The sequence below is a fragment of the Bos indicus genome, chromosome 7, assembly GCF_029378745.1.
Source record: "Bos indicus isolate NIAB-ARS_2022 breed Sahiwal x Tharparkar chromosome 7, NIAB-ARS_B.indTharparkar_mat_pri_1.0, whole genome shotgun sequence".
NCBI classification, from domain to species: Eukaryota; Metazoa; Chordata; class Mammalia; order Artiodactyla; family Bovidae; genus Bos; species Bos indicus.
Genome location: NC_091766.1, coordinates 106,538,276 through 106,556,057, shown reverse-complemented (window position 1 = coordinate 106,556,057; position 17,782 = coordinate 106,538,276). Strand labels below are relative to the sequence as shown.

The 17,782-nt window shown below is 39.0% G+C and overlaps 1 protein-coding gene across 2 annotated transcripts in view; it reads left to right on the top strand.

Annotated features, from left to right (window-relative positions):
- Window positions 1–17,782, top strand: part of EFNA5 (ephrin A5) — a 289,259-nt gene that overhangs the window by 2,736 nt on the left and 268,741 nt on the right. The gene's annotated exons all lie outside the window — the stretch shown is intronic.

The window sequence follows — 17,782 nt, the reverse complement described above, 5'->3', positions numbered from 1 at the left end:
AAAGGAAGAATGATGTACTCCCACCCAAGAGATTCAACTGTAATTTTAGTATTCTTAGAGATTTGTGACTGTGTTTCTCTTTATGTGTTACTGCAGTAAAACTTTTAAAAAGTAATATTTTAAAGCTAGGTACCGGTAGGCAGATTTATCTTAGAAATGTTGGTGCTTTTTTGATGAATTAAGAAAAGTCAGCTTGGATGTAATTTAAAAGGAGCCAAATGCAAACTAAGTAATTTAGAAACAAACAGCTTATCACAAAAGATAGTGAAAAAATAGATTAGAAAATTTGAAGAGGTCTACTAATTTAAATTTTTTGTTTTACATTTTCTTTTTATCTATTGTTTTTATGTAAAGTAAGCTAGCCATGCCTTTTGATTTTACATGAATCATGTCTTTTAAGATTTTGCTAAATGAATAATATTATCAGAAGACTTCAGTCTTGTGGAAAAAAGTAGAGAACTTTAATTGCAACTTAAACAGACTTAAGAGATTTTTCTCCTGGAAGAAAAGTTAAGTGGGCACATTAAGATGGTAACAAGTGGATATTATGGCAAAATGAAGTAAATGAAGTATTTTAGCTTATACCTATGGACTTCAGTTTGAAAGTAAGTTTAGAATGAAATTAAAGTTAAGTATTATATCTTGATCACAAGGTTTAAATATCTTATACGTAACTTGTGCAGTCATAGTTTATGTGCTGTGTTGGGTTTCACTATTGAGAACTTTGATAATAGAAGTAGATCCATAGATCTAAGTTCACAGAGAAAAAAAAAAAAGGACAATTTATTTGCTGTCGGATAATTTTACTCTTAGACTTGGTCTTCCCAGGTATTCACTTCTGAGAAATAAAGGTTCACTTTTTAAATGCTAATAACTTCTTAAATTTCCAGTGTTTATTGGGTGGTGGGCAACACTGATTCTATGTGTTGACTCGCTACAGATCTCAAAAATAGTGACTGGGACCTATCAATCTGGGCAGAAATATATGATAAGATTTTTGTAAGTGCATCTTTTATATTTTAAACATTTGAAGAATTGTATGAGTTTCACCTAAATAGTGAGAGTGATATTAAGATCCATTCAATGTTATGCTCTATTCTGAACTGGCCTGTTAGAGTTTGAGTAATTAAGAACCAAGTCAAGGAGAATATAGCTATTTGTCCTTAATTTAATAATGTAAAATACTTTTAAGTAACTTTTAAAAAAGATTTTCAGCTATAGAACTTTCTTTATATTCTCCCTTAGTAGCTACGCTAATAACCATAGAGATGGCTTAGTACTAAGAATATGCCTCTTAATCTGAAACATGCTATAAACAGTTTGATTCTTTCAAAGAAAATATTCAAACTGTGTCTACTGAAAAATTCTTGGATTCATTTGCCCATTTACCAAAATGATGCTGGGATAATTAAACCTATCTTCTACTGGTTTGCATTAATGGATGGAATGGTAAAATAATACAATGTGAAATATAACCATACTTCAAAAGTACTGATTCTCTTCACTTAGTTCTTTGCTTCTGTTAAGGTTTGAGAATCACCAATTTAAAATGTTATTCTCTTATGGGAAAAGATATCTCTATAGTTCATCTGGGATTTTATAAATTTCAACCTAATGGTATGTTTTCTTTGGACTTGTAAATTAAACATTTCATGTTAGAGTAGCAGGTAATTGACACCATTTAGTTTTGCTAACATGTAATCTTGAGTTGTGAAAGTGATAGGAATTCTAGATCAACACTTCAGAATCTTTCAGGCAGTATGTATGTGACTAAGCTGAGAGATGTAGTAACATTTTCCCCTAATCATAGCCCTTGCATATTATTTTCTCTTTCAGAATTCACTTGTTTCATTTTAAAAAGTCCAAGCTGTCAGTGTCATATATATATACCGTTATACCAACACTGTGCCTTTTTCACTGACAAACAAATGTCAGTATGGTCTAAATCTAAGAATCTGTTTTCAGGGAATATGGAAAGTTGATCTTGGTTTTGAAAGACCCTATCACCAACCTTAAGAACTCTAGTTTTAGAATTTTAAATCTTTTAAATAGTATTTCATATATTAGAAACAAAAGTTCTTGAAGTAAAAGACATTACTTAAGAGTCTTTTAACTTTGTTAACTCCTAACCTCAGTGTAACATTTTATTAGATACAGTGGGGTAACTTTGTTATTTTGGTGTTTATATCAGAGTTTTATAACCATCTGCTTTAAAAATAAAGCCTGTGTGATGGAAACTTATATCCTGTATTTTCACCCTTATCCGTTTGTAGGAAACGTGAAGTGACTTTCCCTCCTCTTACCCTTTCTTTATCTAGAATTTTGTCGAAGAAAAGTGTGCTGCTTATTTTGGGCTAGTGTTCCAGAGAATTTTGAAAGCAAAACAAGCCACGGGGATGTTTTAGGTTCCACTGATTTTATGCATTGTGTTCTGTATTCGTAGTAAGCCATCAGAAACAGTCAACTGTCTTTTCCTTAAGAGACTGGAGCATCAGAGCTGTTTGAGGCACACTTGATGTACAGTCTAGTTTGGCATTTCCAGCGTGAGACCGAGGTCAATAAACTCTTCATGATGAAAAGAATGAGAGAGAGCCTTCAGTCAGTCGTTACTCCCTGTTAGTTGATTTCAGTGGTGTTAGCTAAGCCATTGGCTCACCAAAGGAGCATCTCGTCGCCATGTGTGTTCTGGCTGATAATCAAGAGTTGTAGAGGTCTCCCCATTTGAAGGCTGAGGATCGCATTTGGAGGGAACATTTAGTTATCTGGGGGCAAATTAACCTTGTGAATTTCTTGCCATTTAATCTTGTGAGATGCCTTCTGTCCAGTGGCCTGATTTCCTGTAGGATGGGACAGATAAAGATGAGCGTCTCCTTTTTTCTCCCCTGTTGCTATGAACCAAGCAAGCTACCAGCTTCATGCTGGGCCAAGAAAATGAATGAATACAATTAGTCCTTCAGGAGTCCTGGCCTTTGCAAGCTTAGAAGTATATGCCCAAAGAGTCTACCTTTGAGAAAGAGAAAACATTGAAATGGAAAATGAACAAAACATAGGAAGATGTTAAGAAGACAATTTCCTGTGAGCATTTGGTTCATTGTTTAATGTTTTTTTTTTGTCCAATATAAATAATTTGATTAATAATTTTTTTTTAAGATGCACCTTAGCCCTCTTCATTTTCTTTGTGTGTGTTGGTTTTGAATAACTTCAGGCAGTAATGAGAACTTAAAAAGCTGTGATATTTTATTTTAGATAATGAATCAGTCTTATGTTCACTGAGGCCATATAATCCATTTTCTTTTCAGAAACAGTATGCAGACTGTTAAAGTGGCAGGTCTGATTAGGATGTTGAAAAGGAAACGTGTGTGTCATAAGTACAGTGAGGAAGGCCTGGCCTCCTACCAGGGTGCTCAGTCAGGGACTAGTCTTCCAAACCGAGAAAAAATTGCCTTCTGATCATTTGTGACGGATAACACCTTCATATTTAGGTGTAAAACCTCAAAGAGGAGTATGAGAAATGAGATATTAATATTCGCTTTAGTAATTTGTCTTATGATGGTGGTCTTAGACAGCGAAACATCAATAAATTGCTGTCTCTTTTAAGGGCCTGATTTATATTATTAAATTTATATTTTCTTCTGCTTCTCAGCCTAGACCCCGAGCTGTTTGGTAGAAAAGTTTCCTGTGATTAATTTGAACTTCCAGTGTTTCTGAATGGAATATTACTCACTACCAGGAGATCGGTTTCCCCTGAAATTTGCCTACATTCATGTTTTCAGAGTTGTCAGTTACAAACCAGGCAGCACAAAGGCATAGAAGCACTCCGTTTAGAATTAGGAAGCAATGCTGCGGGGTTTTCTGTATTACAACTATTATGCCTAGTTTTTAGCATAAATAAAAAAGTTCCTTATATTTTACTATTCTTGATAATCTATACTCCTGATTGTACTCTGAGGGATTTATTGCGAACTACTGAAATCCCTATACTATTTTCTAATCTGAAATCCATGTAGATGGAAACTTGACTTTGAGGTTTTTGAATATAGTATTCAAGCAGGGAGTCACAAATTTCAATAAAACCATTATTTTAAGACAGTGAAAACTTCTCCTTGAGTTAGCCAGTTGCTGAGAGACCGTAGTGTGCCACAGTGAAGGTTAGCTCAGCTTTCATTCAGGTGGAATTCTATCATTTTCAATAAGGAAAAATAAACCTTTGTCATCTCGAGAAACATCCTTCGTGCAATTGACAGTTGACAGGTTGAAGAAAATGTTACTGTCAGGCCTTATTTTCCCCTCAAGTGAGAAATAAAAATAGTTTTGAGTGATTTTTTTCGAAAAAAAAATCTATTTTAAATTATTTCAAAATGGAGGGGAAATGTTTTCAGCTTTTACATATATGTCATAGAATTAATCTGCCATTTGCTTCAGGGAAGGTCATCAAAGTGCCGTTCCCATAGGTTATCTCACAGCTTAGTTCCTAGGGTATTAACTTGAAAAAGCCAAATTCAGCTGATTTGTTTGTGACAGGGTATCACCGAGCATTTTCTGATGGAGTTCTGTAAAAGATGTAAGAGACCGATATTATTCCTGTTACTACTTGTCAAGTGACCTGATTCTCAGAACTGGGGATCGCGGTTCTGGTGTGAAGGATGGGCGGGAATTTGGGTTTTGTCGTAGCTCTGTGTATGTGCATTGGACCTTCAGGTTATTAGCACACTAAGAGCAGACCTTTTTTTAAAAAAAAATGGCTTTGCTATTAATACTTTTCAGTCACTGCCCAGCCTAATCCGTAAGTTTCCATGTGGAAGTGCATGCATATATGCTTGGAGATGAGAAAAAACATATATCGAAGTTCTTGTTTCTCGATTTAGAAAAAGCTAGGTTTTTGGCTTTCAGTTAAATCAGCGTTTCTTTTCTTTCCCCCAGAAGCAGCCATCTTGTTTTAAGACCGACTTTATTTCTTTGATGAAAATGGTCCGGAAATGAATATGGACGATAGGAAAGGGCTAAACCACTTTATAGTCATTTTGAGCAGGGATCCCCCTTGAAAGCTCTGTCTTACCTGTGAGCGCACTGAAAATGCTATCTTCTCGAATTTAGTTGTCAAAAATGGATATTTTAACTTAGTAATGATATGTTTTAAACCCAGGCATATTATAGTTTCATGTTAAGTATTGGGCTGTACCATATTTACATACGTATTTTTCTCTTGAAACTTACAATTTCTCAGTCATATATTAATGTCTCCTATTATCACTGCCCCCCCCCCCACCCTGATGTTCTTTTTCTCACTGTACTAAGTAGTCTCTTAAATTTGTTGGTTGATATATATTTTTTTCCCCCAAATTGCTCAGCAGTCCAAAGAATCTTTTTCTAGTATGTGGTACTGATAAAAACATAGGTACCTCCAAAAAGAAGCATTTGGGGTGCTTTAAGAAGTGTTATACAAAACCAGAGCCTTTCCGCTCCCTGCAACATAGGCTTTCACAGTCTCCTGACTAAACCGTTCCTGTGGGTTATTACAGTTATTTTGGAAGTAAATTCATATTTGTTATTAAAAATAATGTGAGTGCCCTGAGACTTGTATTTTCCACCATGTTTTAAATTTCTGGATGCATTTGGAGGAACATGTGGCCTAGTAAACTTTACCAAAAATTTATATTACGCTTCTTGCTACTGCATCTGCTTGATGGTGTCTGGGAACCTTATTCCTGTGCACTGCAATAAAAACAGAAATTCTTAAGAATAATTTCAAAGCACCCTGCCTCAGTCAGTCTGATTAAACTGGGCACAGATTGAGTACTGCTGATGTCACAGAGGGTTTTAGTTCATTAGAAGTAGGATTTTTGTTGGTTGCAGGGGCAGTGTGAAGGCGATGCATAAAGTACATGTTTTGGGATAAGACGTTCATCTCATGGACTTCTCGTTACAGTCCAGGTGGGAGTTAACAGCTTCTGTTACCAAAACCCTTTCCTCCACTATCCATCATCTGTTGTTCTGTGGCTGATGGAGAAGGCTACAATAACCAAGTTGTTCAAAGTGACCTTTTTGTTTGAAATGAACTAGCAAATTACTTTTGTTTTCCCTTCCTGCCTCTAAGGTGTCAGAATGTCCATTCTGGTTTCAGTAGTGATTTATTTATGCATGTAGAAACTGTAATTAATAATTAGCTCTTGCCTCTGAACTATGAAAGCACATGTTGTAAGAGTAAATGGAAGCATCTTCTCCTGTCCAAAATGCTGTTTTGCGGTTTTGAGGCGGTCGTGGCTTATTTTGGTGGGATAATTGTAGTGCTGATCGTGGTCTAGATGTTGATGGTGGTGGGCGTGATGTGAAGTTTTGTGGTTCACAGGTGCCAGCGGAAAATATGGCTTTGTCACATTCCCCCAACTTTAATAATAGATAGGGGATTTGACCTTTTGGTGAGGTTTTCTTTAATAGTATTTCATTTTATGGAGTCAAATGGGGATTAGGGAGGAAAGGAAAAATAAATCTAGATATGGGGAAGTCATCTTTTGTGTTCAACAATTAGGTTAAACAAAGTGGGGGCAAATGAGCCTGGTTCCCCTGCTGTTGTTTCGGGGCCAGAGAATACAGGCAGATGTCGGCCTGTGGACGTGGTGACCTCTGACCCACACAGCACGACCGCTGCCCTGGCTCACAAGTGTCCCCAGCGAGCATCCCGCCGCCGCAGCAGCCCCCTTTTGAAGTGACTGACACTTGTGATGGAGAACCTGAAGGGGATTCTGTAGCTATTTGCAGCTCTCCCAAATCTAAGCCTGCTAGCTTCAGTTTTAACTTCCTCACCTTCCCTTTGATGAACCACGTTTCTTTGTGTGGCTTAGACAGCGCTTCTGTGACTTCCAGAAGGGACCTGTGGCCCCGTAGTCCCCATCAGTCTTTTCCTCCCAAGAAATTTATTCATCGGGTTGGGATAATGGAGGAGGCTCAGATGTATGGTTCCGCCGCACCAAGTGTGTGTCTGCTTTATTTAGCTAATATGTTTTTCTTTTTTTTTTTCTGAGACAGGTGAAAGCAGTGATTTTGTTGCAGGCCTTTTCTTGTAGCTTCTGCTTTGCAATCTTGCCCATAACCCCTGGGTTCAGACAGACCATTAACCTTTCAGATACTGTGGCATTCAGAATTTTCTTCATATATTTGTTTACTGTTACTGCTTCAGGAAACTTTTATGCCTATTTCGGGAGTTTTCTGGCAGGGGCTCTGTTTATTAAAATCTAGTGACCCGGCACTAAATGGGGTACAGTTCAGATAGTGGGGCTCCTGACGGGGTTTTGTGTCAAACCAGAGAAAATAATAGGGAAGTGAAAGCTGCCAAAATGTGTCTCCCAATTACTAATTAATCAGGCGAGAAAGGACCTCAGTGACGGAGCTGGTGTCTGCCATGACAGCAAAGAAAGGGACGCCTGGTTTTAAACGCTGGATAAAGCAAACTCAAGTAAGCCTCAGGGGACACAGCACCCAGAGAGCTGATATCACAAATGTTCATTTTTTACATCCATGTGAAAACCAAAATTGAAACTGAATCGTTGTAGTTCACTGATAGTATCAAGACAGGAAGCTATTCTTTATGCATTTTGCTTATTAATAAGCAATGTCTTTATTCTTATAAATATTTTAGTATGGATTTAATAGTATTCTTGGTTTTAGTATTGATGTAGCATTGTATACATACTTTATCCTCGATAGAGACTCGGGGGGAAACATTAAAAATTTCTTTTTTTAATCATATGCCTGTCATCCATATTTTAAGCATTGCTGTAATTGAAGAACAAAATTCTCCCCTCCCCTGGAAATATATGTGTTTGCTGTCTCAGAGTTTCTAGTCTCCTCTACCTGTGTTCCAACTATGGTTGCCGGACCCATAATTAAATGCCTGTTACTAGTGTATTTTTTCCATAGCATTTACAACCTAAAAAGAAGAGGGTCTTGTGTGGAACTATAGCTGTCAGGGGAACAATGAAACTAATTACACACTCTGCTGTCACCATTGTCAGCTATACTCTGGGGACACCAGCAGCGTGCTGGAGTGTGCGTGTGTATGTATACAGGGTATTCCATGTGAGTATACTCTCATGGGGTCACGCATACCTGATGGCGTAACCTAAAACTCTGGGATCCCTGAAGCAAAAAAAAACAAACAGTATAAAGACAGTCTAATTCAGTTAATTAAATAGAAACAGAGCGATTCTTGATTGGGAAGAGGACTCCCACTTTATTTATTTATTTTTTTAAATTAATTTTATTTTATTTTTAAACTTTACATAATTGTATTAGTTTTGCCAAATATCAAAATGAATCCGCCACAGGTCCCACTTTAGTATTTGTTCTTGAAAACCTGACCTGGGAGAGTCAGCAATACTTATTGCTCTGAATGTCTCCTTATTTTGAGTGTCATTTTGGGATGGTCCTGTTATCCATACATCTGTGCCCTTTATTTACTGGGTAACTATCTCTTTCACACATTGTTATCTCTTAGCTCTGGAGTTTGGTGTTGGTATCTGGTTGTTTGAGGACTGATCGCTTTGTTTATTATGTATATCTCTCTGTTCCTGTATTTCTCCTTTGATGGCTTTGGCCCATTTCACTCTTCAGTAGGTGGATTTGGGAAAGAAAATTAAAAAAAAAAAAAGATATTTCTGAGATGTAGAGGAGTTCTGGTGTGAGATTTGGTAAGAAGAGACTTTGTGGCTATTGAATAACTTGAGGTTTGGAATCAGTTTTGAATTTCAATCATCCATGCCATTCCTGTTCTGTGGTACCACATAGAATCAGGACTTGACCGTAAATAATATTTTCCATTACTACTTTGATTTCTTGGGTGAGTTCTCCTTACTGTATTTAAAACCAGAGCCAAACGGGTAAATGCAGGAATTATATGTTGATTTAAACTGAGTTTTCCGAAGTTTTCATGTTAAAGGAATATTATAAAGATCAATATCTAACGGTGGTAATATATTTCTGTATTGGATATCTAAAAGCTACAATTGGTAAAACATTGAGTGATACCTGCAGACAGTGGAAGGCACGCAGTGGATTCAGAGGTGGGTGAGGCCACATCTGTGCCCTTAAGGACCTTGCAATTTTGTGTACATTTAAGAACTGTATACACATGATCACAATGCAGAGAGGAAGACACTGTTCTCGTCACATATGTGATCTTCACCTCTGGATTTATTCAGCAAACATTTATTGAGTGTCCACCGTGGGTCGGGTGTGGCTCTTGGTGCTGGGGACAGTGCAGTAAACAATTCAGAAACAGCACCCATACCATCCTGAAGCAGTCAGTTTCCAATTTCTAGATCACTGCTTTTCATACTCTGATGTGCCACAAGTCCTCTGAGAATTTTCTTGAAATGCAGAATTTAATGCAGTAGATCTGGGGTGGGGCCTGTCTGCATCTGTAGTGAACTCTCTGATACTGATTCTGCTGACCCAGGAAGCACAGTTTGAGCAGCCAGCTTCTAGATAAATCAGCAGGGAGAGAGATCACTTCTGGTTCCTCACCAAGGGCTCCTGGTTGTTCTCGCCCTGAACTGCCTGTGTGGTTCTGCAGTTTCTCAAGGGGCTCAGTGTGTGCAGGAGTGTGTGCAGGAGTGCAAGTTATTTGTCTTCAGACCCGGTGGTCGTCTTTATGTCTTGCGACTTTACCCCCAGGTCTCGGACAAACAAAATAGATTTTTACATTGAGGTTTATGCATCGTTAAAATGCACCGCTAACAAAAGTAACCGGCCAGGGATTTGGACGGAAGTCTTGCTCTCTATAGACAAATCTTCTGGAGTGAAAAAATTGTCTTGGTCCAAAAAATCTGAGGATCCTGTCATAAATGTCTCAATATATTTGCAAACCCTCCCCAGAGATATTTTCTGTGGCAATGCCAGAATTACACCTCAGAAACAGATTTTTAAGACTTTCTAAGTGAAATCCATATGGTTAAATGAACCCCAAATGTTCACTTTACATCCAGCCCAGAAGATGACTAACAACTTTTGTGCTTCCTCTGACAGGGTTTCTTGTGGGTGACGTTAGGAGCCTACACTTCTATGGAGATTTGGGGAAAATACCTATCTGCTCTAAAATGCCATAATTTTAGTGTCCTTAGTGGGAAATCTTTGTTTCTGTAGAGTCTCAGTGGTATAAATACGTTTGTATTTTTTTCATAGCCTGTATATCATTTGCTTTTGCAAAACAATTGTGTGATGCTTGTTTTCACGAATAAAGGGTGAAAGTAATTAAATTCAGATTACCCTGCCTGCTTATTTATTGTCACTTCCTCTCTGGGTGTGTGAATACAATATTCCCACTCTCCTAAGTGAACTTGAAAGTCTTTGAAAGCATAAGTAGACTTATTCAACTGATACACCTCTATGCAACGATTATTGAAAGATGAAACTGTCTTTAGATCAGCTATATTTGTATGAAAATAAGCCAAAAGAAGGGGAGGATGGTGAGCACTCTTAATTCACGCATACTTTCATTTTCTAACAAAAATTTTGCTGATGCCTTTTTATAGTTAATTATCAAGCAGAAGGAAAACTTTTCATTTTTAAATCCTTGGCAAAAATGGGCTTAATTATTGTGTAACTTTTGTGAGAACTATGAATATTATTTAGAATAGTAAATCAAGACATGTCTCTTTTGCTTGACTTTTTGTAGCTTAATGTTCATGCTCGTTAGGGTGTAAATAAGCGTCTGGGGCAATGACTTTGAGGTGACATCCACTTCAGTGTTCCCAGTCTTATGATTCTCACAGATAAAGAAGTTTGAGAATCTTCCATGACTCTGTGTGAACTTAAGGGTGTCCTAAAAGAGACGTATGCTTAGAAGATTGTTAAATTTAGAAGTAGGATATCTTCATTGATTAATGACGTCATTTGCATATCCCTAAAGGAATGGCTTTGTTCAAACTGGAGTTGACACACCTAAGCTTTGTGGTCATTGCCATGTTTAGATAAAGCAGAAGATGCTCAGTAGTCCTCATTATGGTTTTGCCCCTCCATTTTTTAAAAAAAGGAAAGTAAATACATTGAATAGCTTTTATTTAACTCATGGCTGTTAACAGTGATTTGTCCTCATTCACCAAACAGTTTTTATTTAACTCAGGACTATTAACAGTGACTTCTCAGATTAATAGGTTGTAACCGAGTTCTTTACACATCGATATTTGTACATTTACAGACTGCCTTGATGGTATAAAGTAAAAGCATTGAATTCATGTACCTTTTTGTTTTGAATTTTATAATAGCAGCTGTTTTGTATAAAACTTCAAGTGGGTTTACATGTTGACTAGGCACGGCTCAGAGAGGAAGATGTTAAAAATCCTGTAACCGATAGATTTTTAATTGTCTTTGTTAACATTTTAGTTACATTTCAGATCTAGTTAAATTTCAGCCCTGAGTCTAAATACACCATTCCTTTCATAGTGATGAATTTGAACCTCAGTTTCTTCATCCTAACAAATAAATGGGCATGAGAAAATTGTCTGCCTCAGATCTGTGAAAATTTGAAGGAAAATACAGTAGGACTTTAAAAAGGGTTATAAAAATTCAAATAGAGATTGAGGGGGTACCTCCGTTTGCATTGATGCAACTCTGTAACTCCATATGTTCTTTTAAGTTGCATAGAAATATATTCTTGCAAATAATTTATTGTCAAATCATCATGGAAGATTTGACCTTTTAAAAAATCAAGTCGTCTTATTTTGTAATACGTATCATCCCTGCTAGATACTAGTTATGCATTTACATCAGATTTCCTCTTAAAGGAATTCACATTTTAGGCTTATCTTGTAATTTCTCTGAGAGTAATAAAGTGTGAAGACTAGACACTGGAGAGGCCAGTTGGCTGGGGCCTTCTTCCAGAAAGGAATTTTGGATCTCCTTTGTAAAGTTGGTGCTCCCAGCTAATCTCTGCTTCATTGCTTCCTCTTTGACGTCTGAAACCCTAATATTCTGCTTTGGACTTCACAGGTATAATGAGGTATCTCCATCTCAAAGGAGAATTTAATGAATACTGACACCCTTTTGGAGAATGCTTGTATTTCCAATGAGGAGCTTGTTGAAACAAATCAATTCCTGTCTGGGACTGTTCCTCACGGGCAGCGTGGTTGTCTCTGGGATCCTTGGATTCTTCTGCCTGCTACTGCCAGAAGAACAGGGCTGAGCCTCTTGACGCCTCTGTGCTTAAAAATCTCCTGTTATCGACTGCTTTTAAACTTAGTGCATGCTAATTATACACACATTGATGTTAGGAGCATAAATAGATCATAACAACATCTAGCTGGGAAAGGAAACAGAATTTGTCAAGGCACACGTATTGGAATGCACTGAAACCTGAGTTTCTTTAACACATTACTGTCAAAGGGCCACTTTCCTCTAGAATTGTCTGGTGGTGACTCAAAGCAGGTTTTACTTCATATGTTTATAGTTAGTCAGAAGAATAGCAAGTGTTCCTGTTACTTGTTTTAGAATAGCAATCGTATATGATTATTTTGTGACACTTTTCTCCTGATGATATAAACCTCACTTAAGCTCCTCCCCACAGTGTAATTCATAAGGGAAATTCTCAGTGATCCTTAAATCACTGTAACCCAGAGATTTCGTGACAACCAAGGGCAGCGCTTGGCCAGTAGCAATAAAACTGACGTGAATATTAGCAATAGCAAAATTATTTGAGAGACCCCTGATGACTCCGCATAACTGATTTCCCTTCAGAGTTCAGCGTTTCAATGTTTGGAATTGCTATGCTCACCAGAGTATCAGTCTGATTTTACGTTTGAATTGTGTCATACAGAAGTGGGTTTCTTTGGCCCTGCTAAATTGGAAGGTAAGATTTGTCAAGAGAATGAGCTTGCTATGAGTTTATTTTGAGTTTTAAAATTTGCAATTCTAGGTTACCTGGACTCAGTGCCTGATGAATGATTAATGGTTCCAATCTCTCCCGTGTTCTAGGCTTCCTTTCTTGGTGATAGAGTAGTCAGGAAGTTTAAATTTTGATGACTTACTTTATTGACACTCTGTATTATTAAGAAAAATAATTCCTTACAACTCATGTATCAATTTAAACATATCAGCTAGAGGCTTCATTTCAGCTAGGCTGACTCAGTATTTTCTTTCCATGAGAGCATGTTGATTGATCAAATTGAGTGTATAGCAATCCAGTAATTCCTTAAGATGTTGAAATGATTAGATTGAGTTGCATTTAAATTATTTAGCTTTTATTAATATGGTAAGTTATGTAGTAAAGATTAGAGCTGAACATATTTCAGTGCCTTTGATGAATTTAAATAAACATGATGGAAGAAGCCTACCCTGATAACCTAACCTCCTACCTCATATATTTTGAGGAGGAGTATTTTGAATTCTCTTCATTCTCTCTGTGAAATGCCAAATTATGTCAATGTATTTTACATGTCTAAAATATAGACAGTGGTGAACTGCCTTTTATGATTAGGTTGCCATAAACTCGAATTTTAGCGTTTGGACAGTTGCAAATTGTCTTCAGTTTCTCTCCTGTTGAACTTTTCAGATCATCTGACTGTCCTTCTAGAAATATTATAAAATGCGAATGGCATGTATAGTTAGGTCTTTAAGCACAAACAATGACGTCTACTTACTGATTTGAATGCATAATAAGCATCATAATTGGTTATAGCCAACAACTATGAATTTCTTGCCTCAGATATCTAACTGAAATCTGAGGTAATTTTTTATGGTTGTAATCATTTTAGTAAAAACTTCCCAACTGTAACTTCAGGTTAGTGTTCTGACAGTTGACTCCTTGAAAAAAAAATAAACCAACTGGGCAAATATAAAAATATTTATAGTTAGTTCATTTTATTTTTTAATAAAAAGAGTATCTCTATATTTACACCAACAAAAGGCTACGTAAACTTATGGAAAGCCTCCACTGATCCCAGTATAGTATTAGAACTACCACCTTCCCCATCCCACCTGCCATCCCTTGGTATGGGACTGTCATTGGTGGGAAGAGAGTGTTTGTGACTTTTCTTTCCCCAGTTCCTCTCTTCAAAGGTAAAGATTTGCCTTCTGAATGCTGCCAAGCAGGAGACATGCGTAGTAGTCTTCACCATAGCTAACTCTGAACTCTGGGTGTTTGGTGATCCGAGTTTCCTTTTAGGACGCACTTGAATTGGTGGTATACCTGGCATCCAGTTCGGGAGTCAGCCAAGGAGTTTGGAGGAACCTCCCCTAGGGCCCTTGTGGGCAGAGAAGGCAACCTTTGGCAAGCTCAGGGTGCCTGATCCCATCAGGGCCCTGCTGGCAGGACGTGCAAGGGGTCACACTAAGTGGATTTGCACCACTGCCCAAGGAGGAGTGTGAAGACTGCAGTCATCAGTGTCCGAAGATGGTTGGTTCTTCTTGGTAGAAACTGCTCCTTCAGGTCGAAAGTCTAACCTGTTTGGTTGAATGGCCTCCCTTCCTTTCTCTGAGAAAGTGGTTTGGACAGTAATCTACTTAATCTAGCTCGACAACCCTCTTCCTGCTGGTTAAAATAAAATCTAGAAAACTCGGGGGACTCCCCAGTGTTGGGTTCTGCTTGGAAGGAGCTTCAAAACAGCGGCTGCAAACTGCGGTCCATGCCGACCGGGTCCGGGGCTGGCTGGACCGCTCAAAGCCGCCTGTGGTCCCGTTTGGGCAGCACCCAGAGCCGGCTCGGGTCTGCGTGTTAGGAGGAGAGAAGGGCCGCGGGGCGACCACCAGGGCTGGAGCTGGACTCGGACAGGCGCCCGTGTGGGGAGAGGCCGGCGGCCTCTACAGCCAGCAGGAACCGAGGCCGGCTCCACAGACGCGGGGAGACCCGCAGAGGAGCGCGAAGGTGCGGGGCTCTGGGTCCTGGCGGTCCCGCAATGCTGTGTTCTCACGGGCACCGCAAAGGGAGCCTTTTGCTGGAGAGGAGCGAGAGGGGGCGGGAAACCTGGATTCCAGGCTGATCCTCCTCCCTCGCGGGTACCTGTCCGGATGCCTCTGTCAGGCTTTGCAGCTTCAGCTGTCATGTCAGATTCACACTCTCTCGGGTCTCCTAAGTGCTTCAGCTTCCCCCAGGTATCGGACGGGCCAGGGACAACCATATGCCATCTGAAGTGAAGAGGCGATGTCCTTATTACATGAAACATTTCAACTTTTTTTGGAAAGAAAATTAAATCGTTGAAATGTGGAACAGATTCCCTTGTTTCAAAAGTGGAGTACTTTGAGTGAAAACTGACTGTATTTTTTTTTTTTTTTTTACCATTCAATTCAAGAACCCAAACAAACAGCTGGCTGACTTATGTTTTAGTAAAAACCATCCTGGTACATTTACTAACTGGAAAAGTAAACATCCTTAAAATGAAATTCTCATGCGTCCTGACTGCTAAGTGATTTTTAATAAAGACACAGTGAAACCAATCGCATGTCTGGACGGCCTTTCACTTTGACCGATACTGTAAACGTCCCTGCATCTTAAATGCCTGTCTTTCTGTGACATTTGATGCGAACACACCAGGGCTAAAGACCACATGCAGGCACATACCAACACAATTAGAAAATGCATTAATTGTCAAGGCAGTGATCAGAATGTTCTGCTTCACTCAGGCTAATAAGGAGCAACTAACAAATGATGTCACAACAAAGCCTGGAATGCTATGAACAGAGAGAAAGCACATCTGTTCAGGGTATCAGGAACTGCTTCCTGGAAGAGGAATACAGTAGTGTAGGCTTTGGACGATGGATATGATCTTCATAGAGATGGAGACAAGCAGGAGAAGACCATTCCAGGGAGTCACAGCAAGAGGAGTGAAGACTTGCTGGTGGTAGCTTTGGAGGTGGATTTGGGGGCCATAGAGAAAGTAGTTCATTCTGAGTCAATGAGATCCGGTGCAAGATTGGAAGCTTGGGCTGCAGTGGATTAGCCATGTTGTGGGGTGTCACCAAGAAGCTTCTCATATTGAGGGGAGGGTCATTATGATGGATTATTCTTTATAATGGGTGAGCTAGCTGAGTGCTCATATGCGTTATCATTGTTCTGCACCATTGTGTATCTCAGCTGCTGTTTAATTGACTTGCAAATATAACCGGTACTGGAAAATTTTGAAGGTCTCGAATTAGGTCTGGTTCATAAGTGGTTAGGTGGTAGGAAGGTAAAAACCGGGGCAGTTTTAGTATTTCCAGATGGCACCGCATGGTGCTCTATCACACATAAATTACTTCTCTGATTTCTAGATTGAGCAGTTGTTTTCAAACTTAATTTTTAGCCCCCCCCCAAAAAAAACCCCATTATTTGCAAAGATCATTAGCAGAAAACTAATATGTAAAAAAAAAAAAAGCAGATGCCATCATTCAAACATCAGGCTGCATTTAGGAGAGATTGGCAGCTAGGGCACCCCCTCTTCTGCTCCAGAGAGGCTGTGCAGAGGCTCCCTGGGCTGGCTGTATGAGTCCCTTTTCAAAACCCCAAATACAGCCTGGGTGATTACTTAGAGGAGTGCGGGATGATTCACCCCTGCCTTTTCAGGCACAGAAGGGGCCCCGTGCCCCTCTGGAGATGGAGGTATTTCTCCCATGGCTCCCATTTATCAAGCCCTTACTGTATACCAAGCATGGTGCTTTACGGACTCCTCAGTCATTATCAAGTATTTAATCTGGACAACACCTTCTAAGAAGAAGGCATTATAATGACCCTGTTTTACAGATGAGAAAACTGAGCTTTATATACTTTGACCTTAGCCAGTTAGGTGGCCCTTAACTGCTTCTTAGCTGGGCTGTGTGGAGTGACACTCCATCTAAGAGAACTCAGTGAAGTATCGAAAGGTCACCTTGAGATAGAAGGTTCCAGGAGGCAAAGGGGATAAGAACATAGAGACTGTATGCTGATACGAAAGGAGGGTTAAAATTGCACACCTATGTTCCCCCTTGTTGAGCGTTTAATGGACTGAAAGGTTGCAAACTGCAACTGGTTACCTACAGCAGATAATTAGTACCCCTGGAGGTTAAATGTTTCATGGACTCATTCTTTGGCGCTAATTGTGAGTCTGTGTGTGTTGTATACGAAGAATACTGGGACTAGTAGGGAATTCACATGCCAGCTAGCTGTTCCTCTATGTGTTTGGGTAAGCTTGACTCCTGAGGCCTGGCTAAATATAATAATATTTTCAAAAGAATTTCAGGAACATTTGTAGAACTCCTTAGAATAAAAGCTGGAGTTTAACAATCATATTGTTGGGAAAAGTTCACCTATATTTCATCTAAATTCCTGTACTTTTGGTCAGCTTTGGTTTACATAATAACTATGAATTCACTTAAAATTAAAAAAAAAAATACAGCTTCCGCCTCCTTCACATTCAATACGTTCTGATCAAGAAGCGTGTGTTTTTAATGGTATCGAGAACAGCCTATGAATGCTTGAATTGACTCTGTGTCCCAAACCCCACTCCACACTCCCATCTCTCCCCTTTTCTTACTTCCTTTCATCATGGGAGTTTTTTGTCCGATAGCTTAACAGCCAGTAAATTATTCCTGATTAGTTTCAAAGACAAAAGTCCCCCGATAGGATGTGGGTGGCTCAGGTTCCTCACTACTCTCTGGAGAGACAGCATGGGAAGGAAGAAAGAGTTTTCGCACCTTATCCATAGTGGACATCTGCTTTGCAGGCTAACCCAGGTCTGTCAGCTGAAATATGTGCCTGGAAACATGGGGTGATTCATCACCAGGCAGAACCTTTGTGGCTCTGCAGTGGAAGTTCTTAGCCCTTCTTCTACTTCAGTGTATATGA